The sequence below is a fragment of the Vicugna pacos genome, chromosome 17 (assembly GCF_048564905.1).
Source record: "Vicugna pacos chromosome 17, VicPac4, whole genome shotgun sequence".
In the NCBI taxonomy this organism is placed as follows: domain Eukaryota; kingdom Metazoa; phylum Chordata; class Mammalia; order Artiodactyla; family Camelidae; genus Vicugna; species Vicugna pacos.
In genome coordinates, this window is record NC_133003.1 from 46,881,186 (window position 1) to 46,898,719 (window position 17,534).

Consider the following 17,534-nt stretch of genomic DNA (forward strand, 5'->3'; position numbering starts at 1 on the left):
AAGAAAAACGTAAGCTGTGTCTCTTGTCCTAAACTTAAACAGACTTTGTTCATAGTACCCAAACCTAAGAAATTACGGTGTTCCTACTTACACAGTGTCTCCTTCCTTTCTAGCACTTTGTAAGCAGAACTGTCAAGGCTATTTTGGATCATAATTTTGTTCCTGATAGAGGATCGAGAGACCTGGATGATTATCTAAGGTAAGAAAATGATTTAATGAGGAGGGTACCAGCGTCCTAAAAGTTACTTCCAAAAAGAATTAGATTGTTATGGCTAATCGTGAGCACGATGTATAATCAATGGGCAGAAATGGAGGTATTTGGGAATCAATTGTAATGATTGCAACCCAAAGAAGGAAGTTCTCTTTTTTAAATCAACTTTTGAAGGAAAAATAAAATACTATCTATGTTTCTTCTCTAATGCATTAAAAATAGCCTTCATTGTGACATGAGACATTTAGCTTTCAATATCAACTCTGAAAAATCTGGGTCTTCTTTGTTTTCCTTTGGAATAGAGAAGTTAATAGGGAGTCAAGGGTCTAACTCACAGAATGTTATGCTCAATATTGCTTATCCCTAGAGAGTTCAAGCCGTGAGTAGGGGCCCAGTGAAGGTTTGGCTCATTGCCTTGGCCAGCGGGCTTCCTGTTAAAATTCTAAGTTCACTTCTTGGCCAAGGAGCAAAAGCCCTTTGCTCTTTTCACAAACCCATTATACAACTGCAGTTTGTTTGAAGGCTGGTGACTATTAACATATTAACTAAAAACCTTGCCCACAGGAAAAAAATCTCTGCAAGAAAGAAAGGGAAAAAAAGTGAGTGGTAGCATTAGGATGGATGAAAAATTTGCTCTCCTACCCCTAATTAAGAAAAGGTGAAGTAGGCTAGCATTACATTTGCATGACAAAGAAAGCAATGCAAACAGAAATTGGTTCCAGGTTAATCTCTTTTTGAGCTTCAAAATTTTAAAGGAGAGTATAAAGCAAGGCAAATTTTAAAATTTCCCCTGTAGGATTCTACGGTCTGCTAGGCTGAATTCTCCAGGGAAAAGAGGTCTGCTTGTCCTTCAGACCTGCAGGACTTTAAAGGGCAACACCATTCATTTATCTTTGCTCTCACACGTGTCAACCATCTTCCTTTTAACTCTCGACTTTGTAGTTTAAAACTAAAGAATATGTTGCTGCTGAAATATGAGATAATTTCTACTCATCACAGGCTTCCAAAGTGGCTGTCTGTGTCAGTATTGAAATTCAGAGACAGTATAATAATCCTAGCATATTGAGTTAGTATCTGTGGCAGCTAGAGGTTAATGTCATATAGCTGATCATTTTGTCTTAAGGAAAATCACTTCATTATCATCTGGTGAATATTTCTACTCCAAGTATAGTCTGCGGTTTACAGCAAGAGAAGTTAAGAAATTGAAAGCAAAAATTTAGATATCTATAGCAAAGCAACAGTGGTTTTGTGTCTAATGAATGCATTTAAAAATAAGAGTATTTGTTTGTATGTATACCATTTTCCTAGTAATGTGTTTTTATTGTTTTGCACAAAATTGCCACAGATGGAGCAGAATTTTTTAAAATGATCTTTGACTACAGAGCATTTGAGATTCTCTTTCTTAATTATCATAGAACTTAAGCTCAGTCTCTTGTTGTTTACCCAACTAATTCTTAGCAAAGATTTATTCATTCAAACCATAAGAATACACATGTATGATAGATTGGTCCATAATTTGCATTGGAAAATAATAAAATTAATAGTAACAACTATAATTACAATCATAATTGTTGCTATTAATAGTACAATTTTTTTTGTATTAGAACATTTAATGAGCACGAACTACTGGATCAGGAGCTTCCTTCAAATTTTCCCCGACAGTCTAAGAAAGTGATGATTTATATTTTACAATGAGAAAACTAAGATTCCAAGAGTTAAATAATGTCAGTGTATAATTTTCAAAAGGTTAAAACACATGATTCTTACACAGATATAAGTACCTGTTAGAGATTTTTTAAACTCATTAATTAGAGAACCAATAGGAGGATAAAGAAATCAAGAGACTGAAGTGATTGGAATCAGCGATATTTTATGAAAATAAGATTGTAAAAACAGATGCAAAATTAATGTATGTCCTATAAGACTGTAGGATACCTGTAACATTTAGGGAGTATTTTCCACTGAACAAAAATCATTTCCTTTTCTCTTCGATAAAAATTATTTTCAACATAGTGACCTTCTGCAAATTTAAATCTAGTTTCAGGGTATGAGTTGCAATGAGGAGTCAACAGGAAGCCAAAAAAGAGAGAATCCCGACGTAGGGCTGGGTGTAGGGGTGGAAAACCTTTCCCTTCTTCCCTTCTGGGTTCTCTAGCTGCTCTAACAATTAAATTGGCATAAGACAGTTTAATAGGAGAAAAACAAATTTAATTTTGTCTGTATGAGATCCCCATAAAAATATGAGACTCAAAGAAGTGACCAGCAGGCAGTTTTTAACACCTTTAAAAGGAAGCAAAAAAACTGTGAAGAATTGACAAGACCAAAGAGTTTGCGCCTGGGCAGTAAATTAGTGATGAAATAACAAGGTTTTTTTTTTTTTTTATTGTTGTTTTTTAAACAGCCTTCTCAGCCTTAAGTTGCCTATTTCTGGTGAGAAGGGTATCTTCCCTACCCTCCGGGTACAGGGAAGCTACTTTTCATGTGGGAGATGTCTTTTCTGCTTTCAGGGGGACAGAGGAAGGTCAGCGTGTCCTTGATGCATCAGCTGTTTCTTAAGTATCTTTAAAGAAGTGGCTTTTTTTGGGTGGCATATCTTGCTCTTGTTCATGGGCAATGCTCTAGTATGACATTAAAAGGATGGGCAGTCATCTTTTTCCTTTATTTCCAAGTTTTAGATACTTTATTGCAGTAAAAAGTATTTAATTTTTTTCTAGTTAGTGGCAGATTTGATCCCATGTTGTCTGTCAGCCCACTGAGAGCGGGCTGCTGTGGAACTGGCCAGAGGGTCTGCTGTTTTTCTTTCTGATAAGTGTGTATAAGATAACATTGTGTTGCTGGGTATCCTCACATCAAATGCTAGCACCCATGTGATGCATATTCAATTATGAGAGAATGTATTTTCATATCCATCTCTATCAAAGCTATAGGATTGTTTATGTACATAACAGGAGGTGTGCGGATGGAATGGATGCCTCCTCAGGGTGCTACTTACTGTCACTCTACAAATTGTTAGACTTTAGATACTACTTCGGGTGCTGAATTGAAAGTCCAGCCCCATTATTTACTAGCAGTATGACTTGGGGCAAATTATTTAAATTCTCTAAACCTCGTTTTTCTAATTAATAAAGGAGATGATATTAATAGTACCTCATGGAGCTTTGGTGAGGATTACACAGGGGAGGGGCGTAAAGCTTAGCACAGTGCCTAGAATGCTTTTTCCCCGCTGCTCTTGTTTCCTCCCCGTGACATGGCCCTTAAGCGTAGAACTCCTGGCATAGCTTTGCCCTCTCACGCAGTGTAATACCTCGAGGCGATGGAGAGATACATATCTGAACAGTGACTTCAGAAGGAGAAGCTGGGCATACTGATGATACTCCAGACAGTCTTCTTTCTTTTTCTTGTGAGCAAACTGCCTGCAGGTGACCCACACTGTGAGCTTTTAGGAGGAGCCCATTTGCCTGCTGATCTAGACCAGATTCTCCAGCAGTCGATTCATTGATACTGATATTGAGACATGCTATTTTGACCCTTTCTTCTCCTTTCTCAGCAGATTTAGAACCTGGGCAGGGAAGAGTGTTATTCTCCCTTGAACCTTTTATGGGGTATAGAAAATGCTATAAAAGTTGTATCTTACTGCTTTTTAATTTTTTGATATTTAAAACAAATAAGTCACTTATTCTCCCTGAGCTTTATTTCTAAATGAGATAGCATTATCAACATCTGTGGGCTACTGTGAAGTGCAAAAACATTTTGTATGTAAACTGTCTCACTCCTAGCCACCATTCTATCTACTGGCCAGAATTCGTGTTCCGAGTTTTGGTCTTGAGACCATATTATGTATATATAGGGCCAGTGAAACATAATAACTGAATGGCCATTTTGCATGGAAAATTCCAGCTCTCGGAGAGAGAAAAAACAGAACCAAAGGAAAATTTTTATTGCTTTTGAATAATTAAGATAGTAATTGTCAGTCACTGCTTTGTCTAAGAAATTTGGACTCAGAGTTCTTTCCTGATGTCTAATATTAATGGAGATGCATTTTACTACATAAAATATTCAGATTTAAAATTCTGTGCTGACATTAGGGAAGTGAAAAACAAATTGTTTTTAAAGTACCAACTAGAAAAAGCTATTATAATTGTGAAAAGACTTCTTCAAAAAGGGACTTTGATCAAGTAGCTGAAATTTATTCTTATGGTAAACATCCATTAGAAACAAATTAGATGACTTTAAAAAACACATAAGTATCTTTTAATATGGAAAAATCTTAAATAATTCTTGGATAATTTCACTTTGGTGTGTTGCTCATTTCTAAGCAAATCCAATTAGGATCAATTCATTTTATCTCATGTAGTTTGTTTCTGTACCATCTTTGTTTCAAAGCATGTTAAGTTCACAGTTCTAAACTCTGTGGGTCATAAAGATGCATGTGGTGAAATGTGTAAGGCCGGTACTTAGATTATTTTTAATAATAGAAAAGAGCAAGGCAGAGGGATTGTTTTTCCCCCCCGTGAGTTGATAGGTGTTATGTATGACAAATGGATGTGTATTAGCGTTTCTGTCAGTAAAACTATACCCATGCCTTTGAAGCAAGCACCGTTTCCTTGAATTTCTGGGAAGATATGTTTTTTGTTTGCTTTCTTGTGACAATGGTTTTGTTAAAACTGGGTTGTCAATAAGCAAGCTAGTTTGCTGAGCAATACAGTGTGACGAATGCTTATTAGTAAAAGCTATACTCTTAAGGTTTACTTGACTGAACTGTCACATTGATTGTCATTATCATGTTTATTCACAAACAAGCTTCGGTGTTCATTTGTCACTTCAGCAGAATTTAGATATTGATTGGATCCAGCTGGACACATAATACCCAAAGCGAGACTCTCTTGAAAACTTGTCAAAAGGTACAAAAGATTATACTGACAGTCAACAGTACAGAGCACAGCAGCATTTTATTTAGGGTAGTTAATGATTTCTGGAGGAGAGAATGCAGTGGCTTCCAAAAGGACAAGCCAGAAGACTCCAAGACAGTTGCCAGTGGAAGGCATTAGGATGCATTCTTGAGATTTCAAATAGGCACATTGGTAGTCAGTTAATAGATTTTTTTTTTTTTTGTAAATTCACCTCACCCACCACTTCTAAGAACACTAAGTACACCTACATCTGTCAAGCCTCAGGCAGGGGGTTGCAGGCCTTATAGGGTAATACCCTGTTAGCATTAGCTTTTAGCAAAAACTTGGCTCCTGGCAAGATGCATTTGTCAAACGGCATTGCTCCCTACAGCAGGGAGATGTAAGAAGCACTGGATGAAAGTCATAAATCCCATGTCATGTCCCAGCCTCCGTCACTTAGCTGCTTTCTTATTAGGACCTTTTGCAAGACATTTAACGAATTTTATCTCACGAAAGATACCATTGAATGTAAGATGTGCCTTTGTATCGTGTGTCACTAAGAAAGAAAGAAAAAAAAAAAGCATTGACACACCATCAGTTGTAAGGCAAAATTTCTGAAATACTAAAGGTGTTAAAAAATGGTGTCTTAAAAATCAAGGAAATGTGGTTATTTCTTTGAGCCTTAACTTACTTATTTATCTGTAAATGGAGAAGACCGAGTTAGATAAATGACCATTTAACATGAATTCCTTGGGATGTTAACAAGTACAGTGTCAAAATAGTTTTGCAACAAGTAAAGATATCCAAGAATACAAAGCTGTGCATTTTTATATACAATGCTAAAAATTTATTACTTTGTAAAAATAATAAAAGCGAGATTAATTAAATCTATAAGATCTGATTTACTCTTTTGGAATGCCTTTGGGGACTTATGCCTAAATAATTTCATGGTCATGATGTGACTGCTAATTATAGTCTCTACTCTATCCAGTCCCTACTGTCCCCTCTTCACACTATGCCACCAGAGGAGTGGAGATAAAAGTAAGCCACCCAGAGTCCCCATGTCCCTGTCCTCAGTGATGATCCAGAGACAGGCTTACAAACTAAGCAAGTCTGTTTAGGTCCCTTCCTGAGACTGCATGAGTTCCAGGAGAGAGACAGCCTCTTTATGGTTGGGTTTCTCACCTGGGAGGATATTTATCTGGTGGTGCTCACAGGCATTTTATGGAAGAGTTGGGAAAAGGCTGACGGGGCAATGAAGCCATTTAGGGATAAGAAGAGAGAAGAGGAAGCTGTTGCCTTGAAGACATTGTTTCCAACTTGCATCTTGCCTTAACTAAGGGTAGACCAACACCAGCCAATGAATGTAATGAATATACCAATGAATATTGGTATAAACCTATACGTTTCCTTTTTGCTTAAATATTTTTGATGTTGTGTCTTTCATTTATAATTAAAGCATTCAGAGTAATATAGGAATCAGATCTAAGAGTGCATTCAGCAAGTTCATTCATGGTTAAGTTTAATTACACTTTCAATGGCACCAGTTTTCAAACTAACTTGTCTTTTTATACATGGACATTGCCTACTAAATTCTGAGTTCATTGAGAGCAGTGATATCTAGTTATCTGTTTTTATATATGCAGTGCTTAGCATACAAAGAGCCTGGCATACAGTCATTACTCCATAAATCTTTTGATGAACAAGTGAATTGAATGAGCTTTAAAAGTATGAAGAGGGAAGAGAAAGATCAATGAAGAGGGTGTAAGATGGTGTACCTTACTTTTATTTGAAGAAGTCAAGGGGTATCCATACATAATATATTAGCTACCATTTACCAAAGCTCATTCCTAGGCACTCTGGAGGCTAATAGGCGTTTTTCCAAAATAAATTATGCAAGTATATTGCCTAGCATAATACCTGACAAGTAGTCCATGATTAGAATATAATTTCTATGGTTGAGCTCCCAAGGGGAGATTCTTCTTGAATTGCTTTCTTGAGTTAAAAAAGTTGATGGCTAGACTTGTTTTACCTCACACTGTTTATATTGTATCATTCCTGAAATTTTCATCAGGTAATATGTGGAACATTTATCTTCAATCTATTTTCTTCTCTGACTTCTGCCTAAATGGTGCTTTGCTTCTGCCTAAATGGTGCTTTGCTTCAGCGTGCTGGTCCCCAAACTGTTACTGGTCCATCACCAGTTAGAGAACCTGTGTCAAAATATAAATTAGTGAACTTCTTCTTTCATCAGAAAAAATGCTAATTGAACTAAGCTGTATGCTCAGTGATATAGTTGATTTATCTTCTCATCTGGAGCTTCTTCTGGTTAAAGACCATAACAAGATACTGCTAGACCTGAATTAAAGTAACATTAATCTAGAGAACAACATCAAGTCATTAGCGAGAGCAGTTCAGAATAGCCTGAGGACTTGAGGCTGAGACACTTGAAGATCTCTTGTCTTACAAAGCTCCTTCTCAGTGCTCAGAACCTCAAGAAACAGCCCATAGAGAATGTGTGTGGGTGTTAAATTACTCTCACAGAGCTGCAGGTCACAATAACCCAGAATGTAGTGTCCCTACTTATATTTGTCATCTCTTTATTGCCTGAAGTCGATTTGTTCACATCAGTTTCACACGTACATGACAGTTCCTCCCTGGGTCATCTCTCAGTCACATGCACCCTAAATTACATTATCTAAATGTTGTACAAAAGGTCATGTTCCTTCCGTAGGGTTCTCTTAACATATATTGGAGTTGGACTCATTTCTACTTTTCATTCAAACTTTTTTTGCTCATTGTGGTTTAATTTTTCCAGAGACAACATTGTTGGTCTTCTCCTGCCACAAACCAGGTGGGATCTTTAGAAATTAATGTGGTCTGTGTCCTTTGTAGCCCCCACAGCAGATAAATGTAAAATTCTTGTTTAAGAGAGAAAGGATCTTCTTCAGCTAGAATAAAAGGAAATACACATATGGATTTAGCTCTCGGCCCTTATGAGGAAGTTCTAACTACAAGCAATAAGCTGTTCTATCTCACATTTTAGTAATTTTGTCCTACACACATTGTCTCATACCATCTCTAGATGCGATTTCTCAGTCCCATTTCTGTAAAAGTGGAACAGTGTGTTCTTCTATCTGTGGTCTGTTTTCTATACTTCCCTTCCATATTCAGTCTTTCAGATCTTTTAATATTCATTGATGTGCTTTATTTTCAGTCTTTGTCCACGTACTTTGTGCTGACCTAAAGGTAAATAGTTACCTTCAAATTCTTGCAGGTAGTCAGAATATATATAATGTGTTATGAAATAGTATTTCTGAATTTTTTTTTATATTTCAAATTTGAAAGAGCCAAACCTGAGAAAGAATGTTTTTCTTAGGCAAGAGTTAATAAGAATTGTAATGATCATTTATTAAGTGGTTTATCTGGGCCAGGACCATGCTGAGCACACGGCTTATATTATATAATTTGATATTCACAACAACCCTGTGATGTGGGTTTTCTTATTCTTATTTCACAGATGAGAAAACTGGGGTTCAGAGGCTAAATAACTTGCCTGGTTTAGTCAGCTAGTACAAAACAAAGCTGGGGGTTTAGCTCATGTCTTTTAAGGTTCCAGGCCAATATTCTTAAATATTAACTTAAAATATCTACCAATATGTAAAATATTAATAAACAAAAACCTCAATGAAATAAAGTCAGGAGATCAGAAGGAGGAGCTTCCAACAGGAAGAAAAAAGTCTCTCCCCTTCTTTCCTGGCAAGGACTCAGCCAGTGAAACTCTCTGTTTAGTATCACCCTCCCAACTTCCATTTCCCCTGTAAAGTCATTCCCCTGCTAAGTGAGGAACTTGCACATAACTGGCCATAGCTGCAGACCTCAAACTGCAATTCTTTCTTGCTAATCTTGAATAAACCCAGCTTCGCTGGAGAAATATCTATTTGTCATAGGTCAATAAATGATTTCAAATAATGAATGAGAAATGCATTTCCTTAGCCATCTTCATAAATGCAGTCTTCTCTAATTCATTCTGAATTCACAGCCAGATATTTCCTGAAGAAGCCTCTATTTAGGAAATGTTGTGTGTGTGTCTAAATGTGTCTTCATCCTAATGATCTGTTGTTACAAGCGATTGCTCTGGACTCAAGGTAGAAAACCTCATGTATGATTCCATCGTACATCAGCATGTGAGAACAAATCTGTATTAAAGCCAAAGAATAGTCATTAAATACTAGACTCTGTTATTTATTTGGTAGTATAATGGGAAAATAATCAATTTGTCAACTTTGTGGGATTTTTCACAACTGGGTGAAATCTGAAATACAAAACTTTATAGGAATTTGACTTCTCCTATGTACTGCTAGTTAACTATTTACAAGTAAATACCAGCTTTGGGATGGTTGAGGGATTTCAGGGTGCAAGTCTGCTATCGAGCATATACAGAGCTTCCTTTTCTTCATCTTCCTTCCAGGACTTGCTGCCATATTGAGAAATTATAATTAGGTTCTAACACCAAGCCTGCCAAGAACTTATTTTCAATTCCCATGCTTTGCTATCTCAGCTGTTTCAAATTACATATATCCAAGCTGTAGGAAATGTGTTATCCTAAATGTTCTGGGGATTGACTTTTCCAAGTATTTCCAACCTTTTGTTTAGGCGTTTTAAAAGTTAACTGAAATCAAAGAGAGGGCTTAACTTGGAGAATTCCATTGTGATTGTGGCCATTCATCAAGCTTTTATTGTAAGTTGGCACTATCCTAGGCATTTTTAGTATTTGCCTCTTTGAATCTTCATGGTAATTCTACAGTTTAGGTACGATTGACCTCCTTTTTTTTTCTTTTTATATATTTTATTGAAGTAGAGTCAGTTTACAATGTTGTATCAGTTTCTGGTGTACAGCACAATACTTCAGTCATATAGGAACATATATATATATTCATTTTCATATTCTCGTTCACTGTAAGTTACTACAAGATATTGAATATAGTTCCTTGTGCTGAACAGTATAGACTTGTTTATTTTTTATATGTTAGTATCTGCAAATCTTGAACTCCCAATTTATCCCTTCCCACCTCTTTTCCCCCATGGTAACCATACATTTGTTTTCTATGTCTGTGAGTCTGTTTCTGTTTTGTAAATAAGTTTGTTTGTGTCTTTTTTTTTTTTAGATTCCACATATAAGTGATATCATATGGTATTTTTCTTTCTCTTTCTGGCTTACTTCACTTAGGACATTCTCCAGGTCCATCCATGTTGCTGCAAATGGCATTATTTTGTTATTTTTTATGGCTGAGTAGTATTCCATTGCATAAATATACCACAGCTTCTTTATCCAGTCATCTGTCAATGGGCATTTATGTTGTTTCCATGTCTTGGCTATTGTAAATAGTGCTGCTGTGAACATTGGGGTGCATGTATCTTTTTGAATTAAGTTCCCCTTTAAGTATATGCCCAGGAGTGGGATTGCTGGATCATATGGTAAGTCTATTGACCTCCTTTTAAGGGATGCAGAAGCTAACCTTGGGTTGCTAAATAAATTGCTAGTTATTCTACCTTGTAACTTGATTTTTCTGACTCCAGATTCTAGCTTGTAAGTACTGTAGTACGCTTTTACAAAATGTATTTCAAGTATTTCAAACATCTTTTATTGGTTTGTCACTTCTTTTGTTTCTGAAGCAAGTTAGTATTATCCATGTTTTGTGAAGGGAGAATATCAAATTTTGTAAAATTTTATGACCTGCTGAAGATATATTTCAGACATGAAAAAATTGGATCTTAATTCCTCCCTACTTTTTAAATACTTCTATATGATACAGTAGCTTGTTGATTGTTACATTCTTTGAAGAAGAAATTAGTCTATATTTGAAAAGCATGTCATAGGATAAGGTAAATTGCTCATATCTGATTTGTAATCCTATAAGATATGAACTTATATGTATTGGTCTCAGTATATGAAACCAGCACACATGCACAACAGTAGGGTGAGCCAGTAGTACAGGCAACACTAAAGCAATTAAATATTAAATAAGTTCTGTTTCCTTTGTGCTAGAAATGCAGGGTATAAAGTAGCATGATTGCTTTATTTTGAAAACCAGATGAGTTTTCTTATCTCCCTACAAGGAGTCATAGAGCCAGTGGATCTCGGTTCCCACTGGGGTAAAGCTGATGTGCAAACCCAGTCCTGTGTTACAACAGCCCTTCTTCCACAGCATCTAATTCCAGGTCTCTCCCCAGGGTATTCCTGGGATTGGCATTGCCAAGTGACTAAGGGAATGTGGGCAGTGTGGAAAGTACAGAATACAGGGCCTTCGGGATTCCCTGTCTACATCCAAGAATGATCACTGGTTCCCTCTACTATTCTTTCTTTTTCTCCTCCCTTTTACTTTCAGTCTCATTTCTATGTTTTTGTTTTCCTACAAAGGACAACAAAAAATGAGATTATGTTAAAAACAAAAAAACTTTTTTAGTAACTTAAGGGGAAATGTTGCTTTTTCTTGTCGATAAATTCTTCCCAATCATCACTTTATACTGGAACTCTGCAATTTTCTACTTGCTTGCCTATAATTTCTTTTTCTTAATACCCTCCCTTCTGCCTATAATAAGGGGCATCCTGCAACATATCAAAACGTGAGGATGCTATTTAGTGTTCCTTTACAGTACTTGGTGGTTTCTTTCTCTCTCCATGTGAACAAATGAAGCCAGCCACCAAGATTGCCTTGTACTATATCAGTTATGTCAGGTAGGATAAAATTGTCTGTTCAGCTATAACCAAAAACACTACTAACAATTGTTTAAACATTAATTCAGTGTACCATTCTACAAGTGCAAGGGAAGAGTAAATTCTACCTGCAGTACCATCAGGGAGCAAGCTCCAGTTCTTTGAGTTTCTCAGATCTCTTCGTTTTCACGGATTACCTTTGACTTCAGCATAACTTTTCTCTCGGGTATCAAGATGATTACCAGTAGCAATTAAGGCAGCCACCTGCATTTGTATATTTTGTCTCTGATTCTACAGTTGCAGCAATGTGTATATAGGTGTATGTATGAATTGATACTATGGACAAAGATATAATTAGACCATAGATAGGTTATGGAGAATTGGACATAAAGAGAGATAAGTAAATAGGTGATAGATAGAGAGGTAGATAGACGGATAGATAAAGCGATAGAGTTACTTTTACATCTGTATATCCAGTCCTATGCCAGTGCATCATACATGGTGGATTTCAGCAGATTCTTACTGCATGAATGGACAAAGAAGGCCATATTAGACTCCTAATCACATAAGGGCCACTTGTTATTCCCTGCCCTCTGAGTGAAATTTGACCCCAAACTTGGAGTCAACACCTTTCCAAATTACTGAAACATACTTGGCCTAGATGATTTGCTTTGCCTTTACCATGTTCCAATTTTATGGAGCTCATCAATCATCTCTGTGTGTGTGTGTGTGTGTGTGTGTGTGTGTGTGTGTGTGTTTGGCGGAAGAGAGGAACAGATATTTTAATACTAAATTCAAACAATCTTGTGTTGGAAGGACTACAAAAGACATGCACCCTTTATAACTTCCCTACCGAGCAAATGCTGACTCCGTATTGGGTTACTCCTAATGAAAGGAATTTACCAGCTCATGTAACTTTGACCAAATCTGAAAATTGGAAAATTCTTTCTCATATTGAGTGTAACACTGTCTTCCTGTAATGTCTATCCATTTATTCTACTTTTATACTAATTCGGCACTTTTCCTCCAGAGTGGAAGGAGGGAAATGCTAATTGAAGGAGTGTCATCCCCAGTGAATGGCAGAAGTTTCTACCTTTGGATGCCCATTAAAGTATCTTTGCATTTCTTCATTAACCTCCAAGGATAATCCCTGGGGAATAGAACATTTGAAAGCATCAACTCTGAAATAGAAATTGCCCACAACACTTTACTACAGGGACTTTCATCATTTTATTTTGGAAAATGCTTTTTATCCCACTCTTATTCCCTCTCTTGCTGGGTAAAATTTAATGGGCCCTCAATGCCCTGCATACAATGGCAGTACCAAACTTCCCTCTGAAGAGGGTGATCCTTATCCCCTGCCTTAAATGTCTGCCCTGTTGTAATGGGGAAATTGCAGTTTGTGTCTTTCTGTATCTACTTTCTGACTGAATGGGGAACATGGTATGGAAACTGCAGTCAAACCCTTGTAACGGAGGTACAAGACACACACTCTTAATGACATTTGCCACACATGCATGGACTGTACGAGGAGTTTCATAAACATTTATTTCCCCGAACATAAGAGAATTATAAAGTCCCTGCTCACTAAACTGAGCAGCACTAATCTAATTTCATTACTTGCTATGAAACAATGGGGCTAAGAGGCCATTAAGGTTGCCCAAGCATGATAATTTCTCATGATAAATAGCCAGCAAAAAGAGGGAGTGCTGCTCAGGGAACTGGGAATTGGGTGACACAGACTGTGGCAATGATGGAGCTGTCACAACCTGCAAGCAGTCGTCTTAGATCAACCCATCCACTTGCTCATGCGCTATTGAAGGGTTCTCTGCAAGAACTTAAATGCTTGTGCTTGCTTCAGAGCCTCATTTATTTTTATTAAGAGCAGATGGAGGCAGAAGTCCTCTGAGCACTTTATTAGCATACTGCCATCCACTGAACAGCAGCCAGTAGAGCACAGAATAGAGATTCTGTCCATCTGTTCACCCGCCTCTCCCTCCAGTCTCCCAAGGCAGAGCAATTACAGCTTTCATGTCAATGAGCGTAATTAAGGGTCTGAAATGTTTTGTAGTATTGTACTTTCATATAGGCTGCATAAGGCCATGGAGAGTAATTCCTGTCATATCTAAATGCATTTAATACATATATCATTGTATTGTTGTACAGGATACTGATAATGTATTTATCACCTGTAGCTGAGTACAGACTTCGAAATACATTTATTTTGATTTTTCTTATTTTATGTTCTATACATTTTTCACATAGGTACTTTTACTCCATGGGCATTTTATAAACTTTATATTTTTATCTTCATTTTTCTTTGGATTTTTCAGATGTGTCTCTGTGATCATCCAGCTATATTTACACGTTTGTTTAAGGAGAATCATATAGTTAAAAACTTAAGTTTTTTCAGGGTAGACATTCTCTTATTTTTATATAATTGATTTCTCAGCTACCCACCATTAAATAATTTCATTGCTCCTCTAAAATGTATTAACATTGGGAGTTGTGTTTCTGACCAAAGGCTCAACATAAACATTTTATAGACCAGTCAAGAAATATGTCACAAAAAGAAATAAAATGTAAGGTTGTTTGATCACCTAGGATAATTAAATGACACATTGATGCTTAAAATATAAACATAAATGTGTTTCAAAGGTCTGCATTATACAATAGTCTGTCCAGCTCAAAAAAATCTGTCTTCTCTGTATCATAATGAATGTGGCAACAAATTGTTTCTCACTTGGTGGTTAGATGAGTAGGTTATGAAAACTCATAACCTGGAATTATTTTCCTCACTGTGCAAACCCTTTTGTGGTTAAGTGTCTAAAATAATGTAGGTATGTTTGGCCTCAGGCATGATCCTTATTCATTTAAGTCCTGGATGGATTGATGACCTCTCTGACCTAAGGTGGCTTCACATAGGCAGCCATGACTTAAAGGAGAAATTCCATAGTCTTCTTTAAGTGGCCATAAATACTATACGGTTATCAAATAAGATTAAATCTTCTTACTGAGGATGTTGGGAGCAGGGAACTGTATAAACTTTGAGTTATGAAAAATGTACTCAGGTAAGCAGTAGGCTAGGAAATGTTTTTTGGAAGGCATTGTAACTTCCTTTACTTGGGTTGATTTTTTTCAAGTTCAAGAAGAGCTTCACTTCATAAAACAACTGGTAATGGACCGCAAGCCAGCCAATGTTCCAGAAGTCTGAGAGTCTGCCTTGAATTTTGAGAGTTCAGCAAATGAAATAGATATCATGCTATCTAAAATAACAAACTGAAGGACTGTCAGAATTGTGTAATTTGGACATTTCGTTTCTGGTCTTCATGCTTACCTGGATGAAACAAAGACTGAGCATGTATAGTGAGACAGGGAAAAAGTGCCCAGCTCTGTAATCCTAGCAACTTACCACTTTCAATATTAGTATAATTCTGTTGTGTTACCAGTCAGAATTGATCCTAGGAACTACTGAGCTCGTTGCTAATATGTATTGAAGTCTTATGATGTTTTAAGTAATATTCTATGGGAGACAGGTATACATACTTCTGTATATACATATACACAGATATATTATGCATGTGTATATGCTGTGGGTACTTACCACTACCCTCTAGCCCCTGGGTGCCGGCCCCACCAATAAGCAGGTATACAGATAGGGTATAAGATTATAAATGAGCCCCAAATAGAAAAAAATGGTTAAATGGAATAGTGCCTTTTGAAAATATTAATGTTCATGTTTTCCGTATAGCTTGAAATGGTTAAGAGTAGACTTATGCTTCTGACCTATCCGTCTACTTAATGCCCCATAAAGCTTTATGAGGCTTTTTTAAGAAATGGAGCTTGGAATTCTCAGTGGTGAAACTGTCTGTGGATTATCACTTTGAGTGGTGCCCTTCCTTCCTGTATCACCCTGTGAGCTACCAGATGAAGAAACGTCTGTGCCACCGACTCCTTTCTGGGAGAGCATTGCATCTGTGCAGAAGACATCATGAAAAAACTTCCTGGGAGAGAAGCTGAGAGGCTCAGGGAACCAGAGGTGTTGTAACTGACTTGTGTGAAACAAAGGGATTCGTTATTGGCTTTACTTCCAGGACAGAGGAAGAGCAAAAAAGGCAGAGCAAGGGGAGGGGGCCAGAGGCTGGGAGAGGTTGGTAGACTCTGAGATCTAGTCTAAAGTGACTTAAGTGATTAAGAGTGTGGGGTGAGTGAGGGGTGTTGCCTGAAATGGTCTGAGAGCTGAGGTGGTACACGCCGATGCCACTGCAGAACAAGTGAGAGATGATTAAGGACTTGAGCCCTGGGGGTTCAGGCCAAATTATCTGAGAAATCAAATGAAACTGAGTGAGCAGCATGGAGTCCCTTATGCTCACCATGATAGAGAGGACCAGGACCTACCGTTCTGCTTTCCTACCCAGCACGTGTCTCCCTCACGGTACTCTGTCTCTCATAAGTGAACATCATCCCCTCGTTTGCCAGCATTAGAAACCTCGGAGCTCTCTCCATCTCTGCTGGATGCAGTCAGTCCCCAAGCCTCATCTCCCACCATCACGTCCCCTGAGCGGGATCTTCTTCTCACCCCCATCACTCCCACCAGCTCTCCCTGAAGCTTGCCGCAAGCTCGTCTTCCCATCCCAGTTCCTTCCTTTCCTTTGTTCCTTCTCAAGTTTGCTGAAGTGACCTACATAAAACACACATCTGGGCCTATCTCTCCACTTCTGAAAAAGTTTCCATGACTCCCTGTGACCCTCGGGAACTCCATGAAGGTTGATCAGAGACCAGCCCCAGGGCACCTTTTGTCCTCGACTTCCACTGCTACACTTCACAAGCGCTGTGTGGTGGCCAAACGGAAAGTTTTGTTTTATCTTGTCAAGGTTCTGTCCTTTCCTGATTCTCTTTTGATTTCCTTGCCTGCAATTCCTCTTATTCTATCTCTGCAGGCCTATATTCCTCTCCTCCTTTAAAGGCTGGCTCAAATGCCATCTTACCCACCCAACAGGCTGTGACTTATCCTTTTTCTGAACTTCTGTTACAATTCACACTGAGTGTTTTTCAAGACTTCAGGGCCTGATATAAATTGTGACCTAGACTCTTTCTCAGCATTTCTTGCTCTTCCCCACATCTTCATCTTCTGTCAGATTGGTCACTCTGTCTTCTGTGCCAGCGTGATACTTCGGTGTACTCCTCTCTGGGAGCCTATAACATTTTGTAGTATAATTAGCTGTCTCTCTTCGGGTTGTACTTGCCAAAGTACTGCTCCTTGGACACAAGTTCCTGGGCTTATTCTTGCTTACATCACCAGAGCCTGTTACAGTGCCTGGCACATTGCACATACTTAGTTGCTTCATAAGTGCATCAAGCACCTGAATAAATGAATAGAATGGTGTCAGGAAAGAAGAGAGAAAGAGAAGGGGGCAAAACCAGAAGTGTCATTCTATATTCTTCAATTATCCAGACTATATTGCAGCATTTTAAGTGCCAAAGTGTAGAAAATTTCCATTTCTCATTCCCAGGTTGGAGAAAGGAAGTTTCTCTGTTGTTTAATATACTCACCAGCTACTAGCTTTGTGACACAGCATTAACAAGCTGCAATTAATCAAATAATTCTAATGCCAAATCGTCTTTAAAATCCTGCCCTTCCAGTAACTTTTAACATCTTTGAGGACTGGAATGATGTGTTATGCACTTTTTATAACCTCCTATCTTGTCATATCCC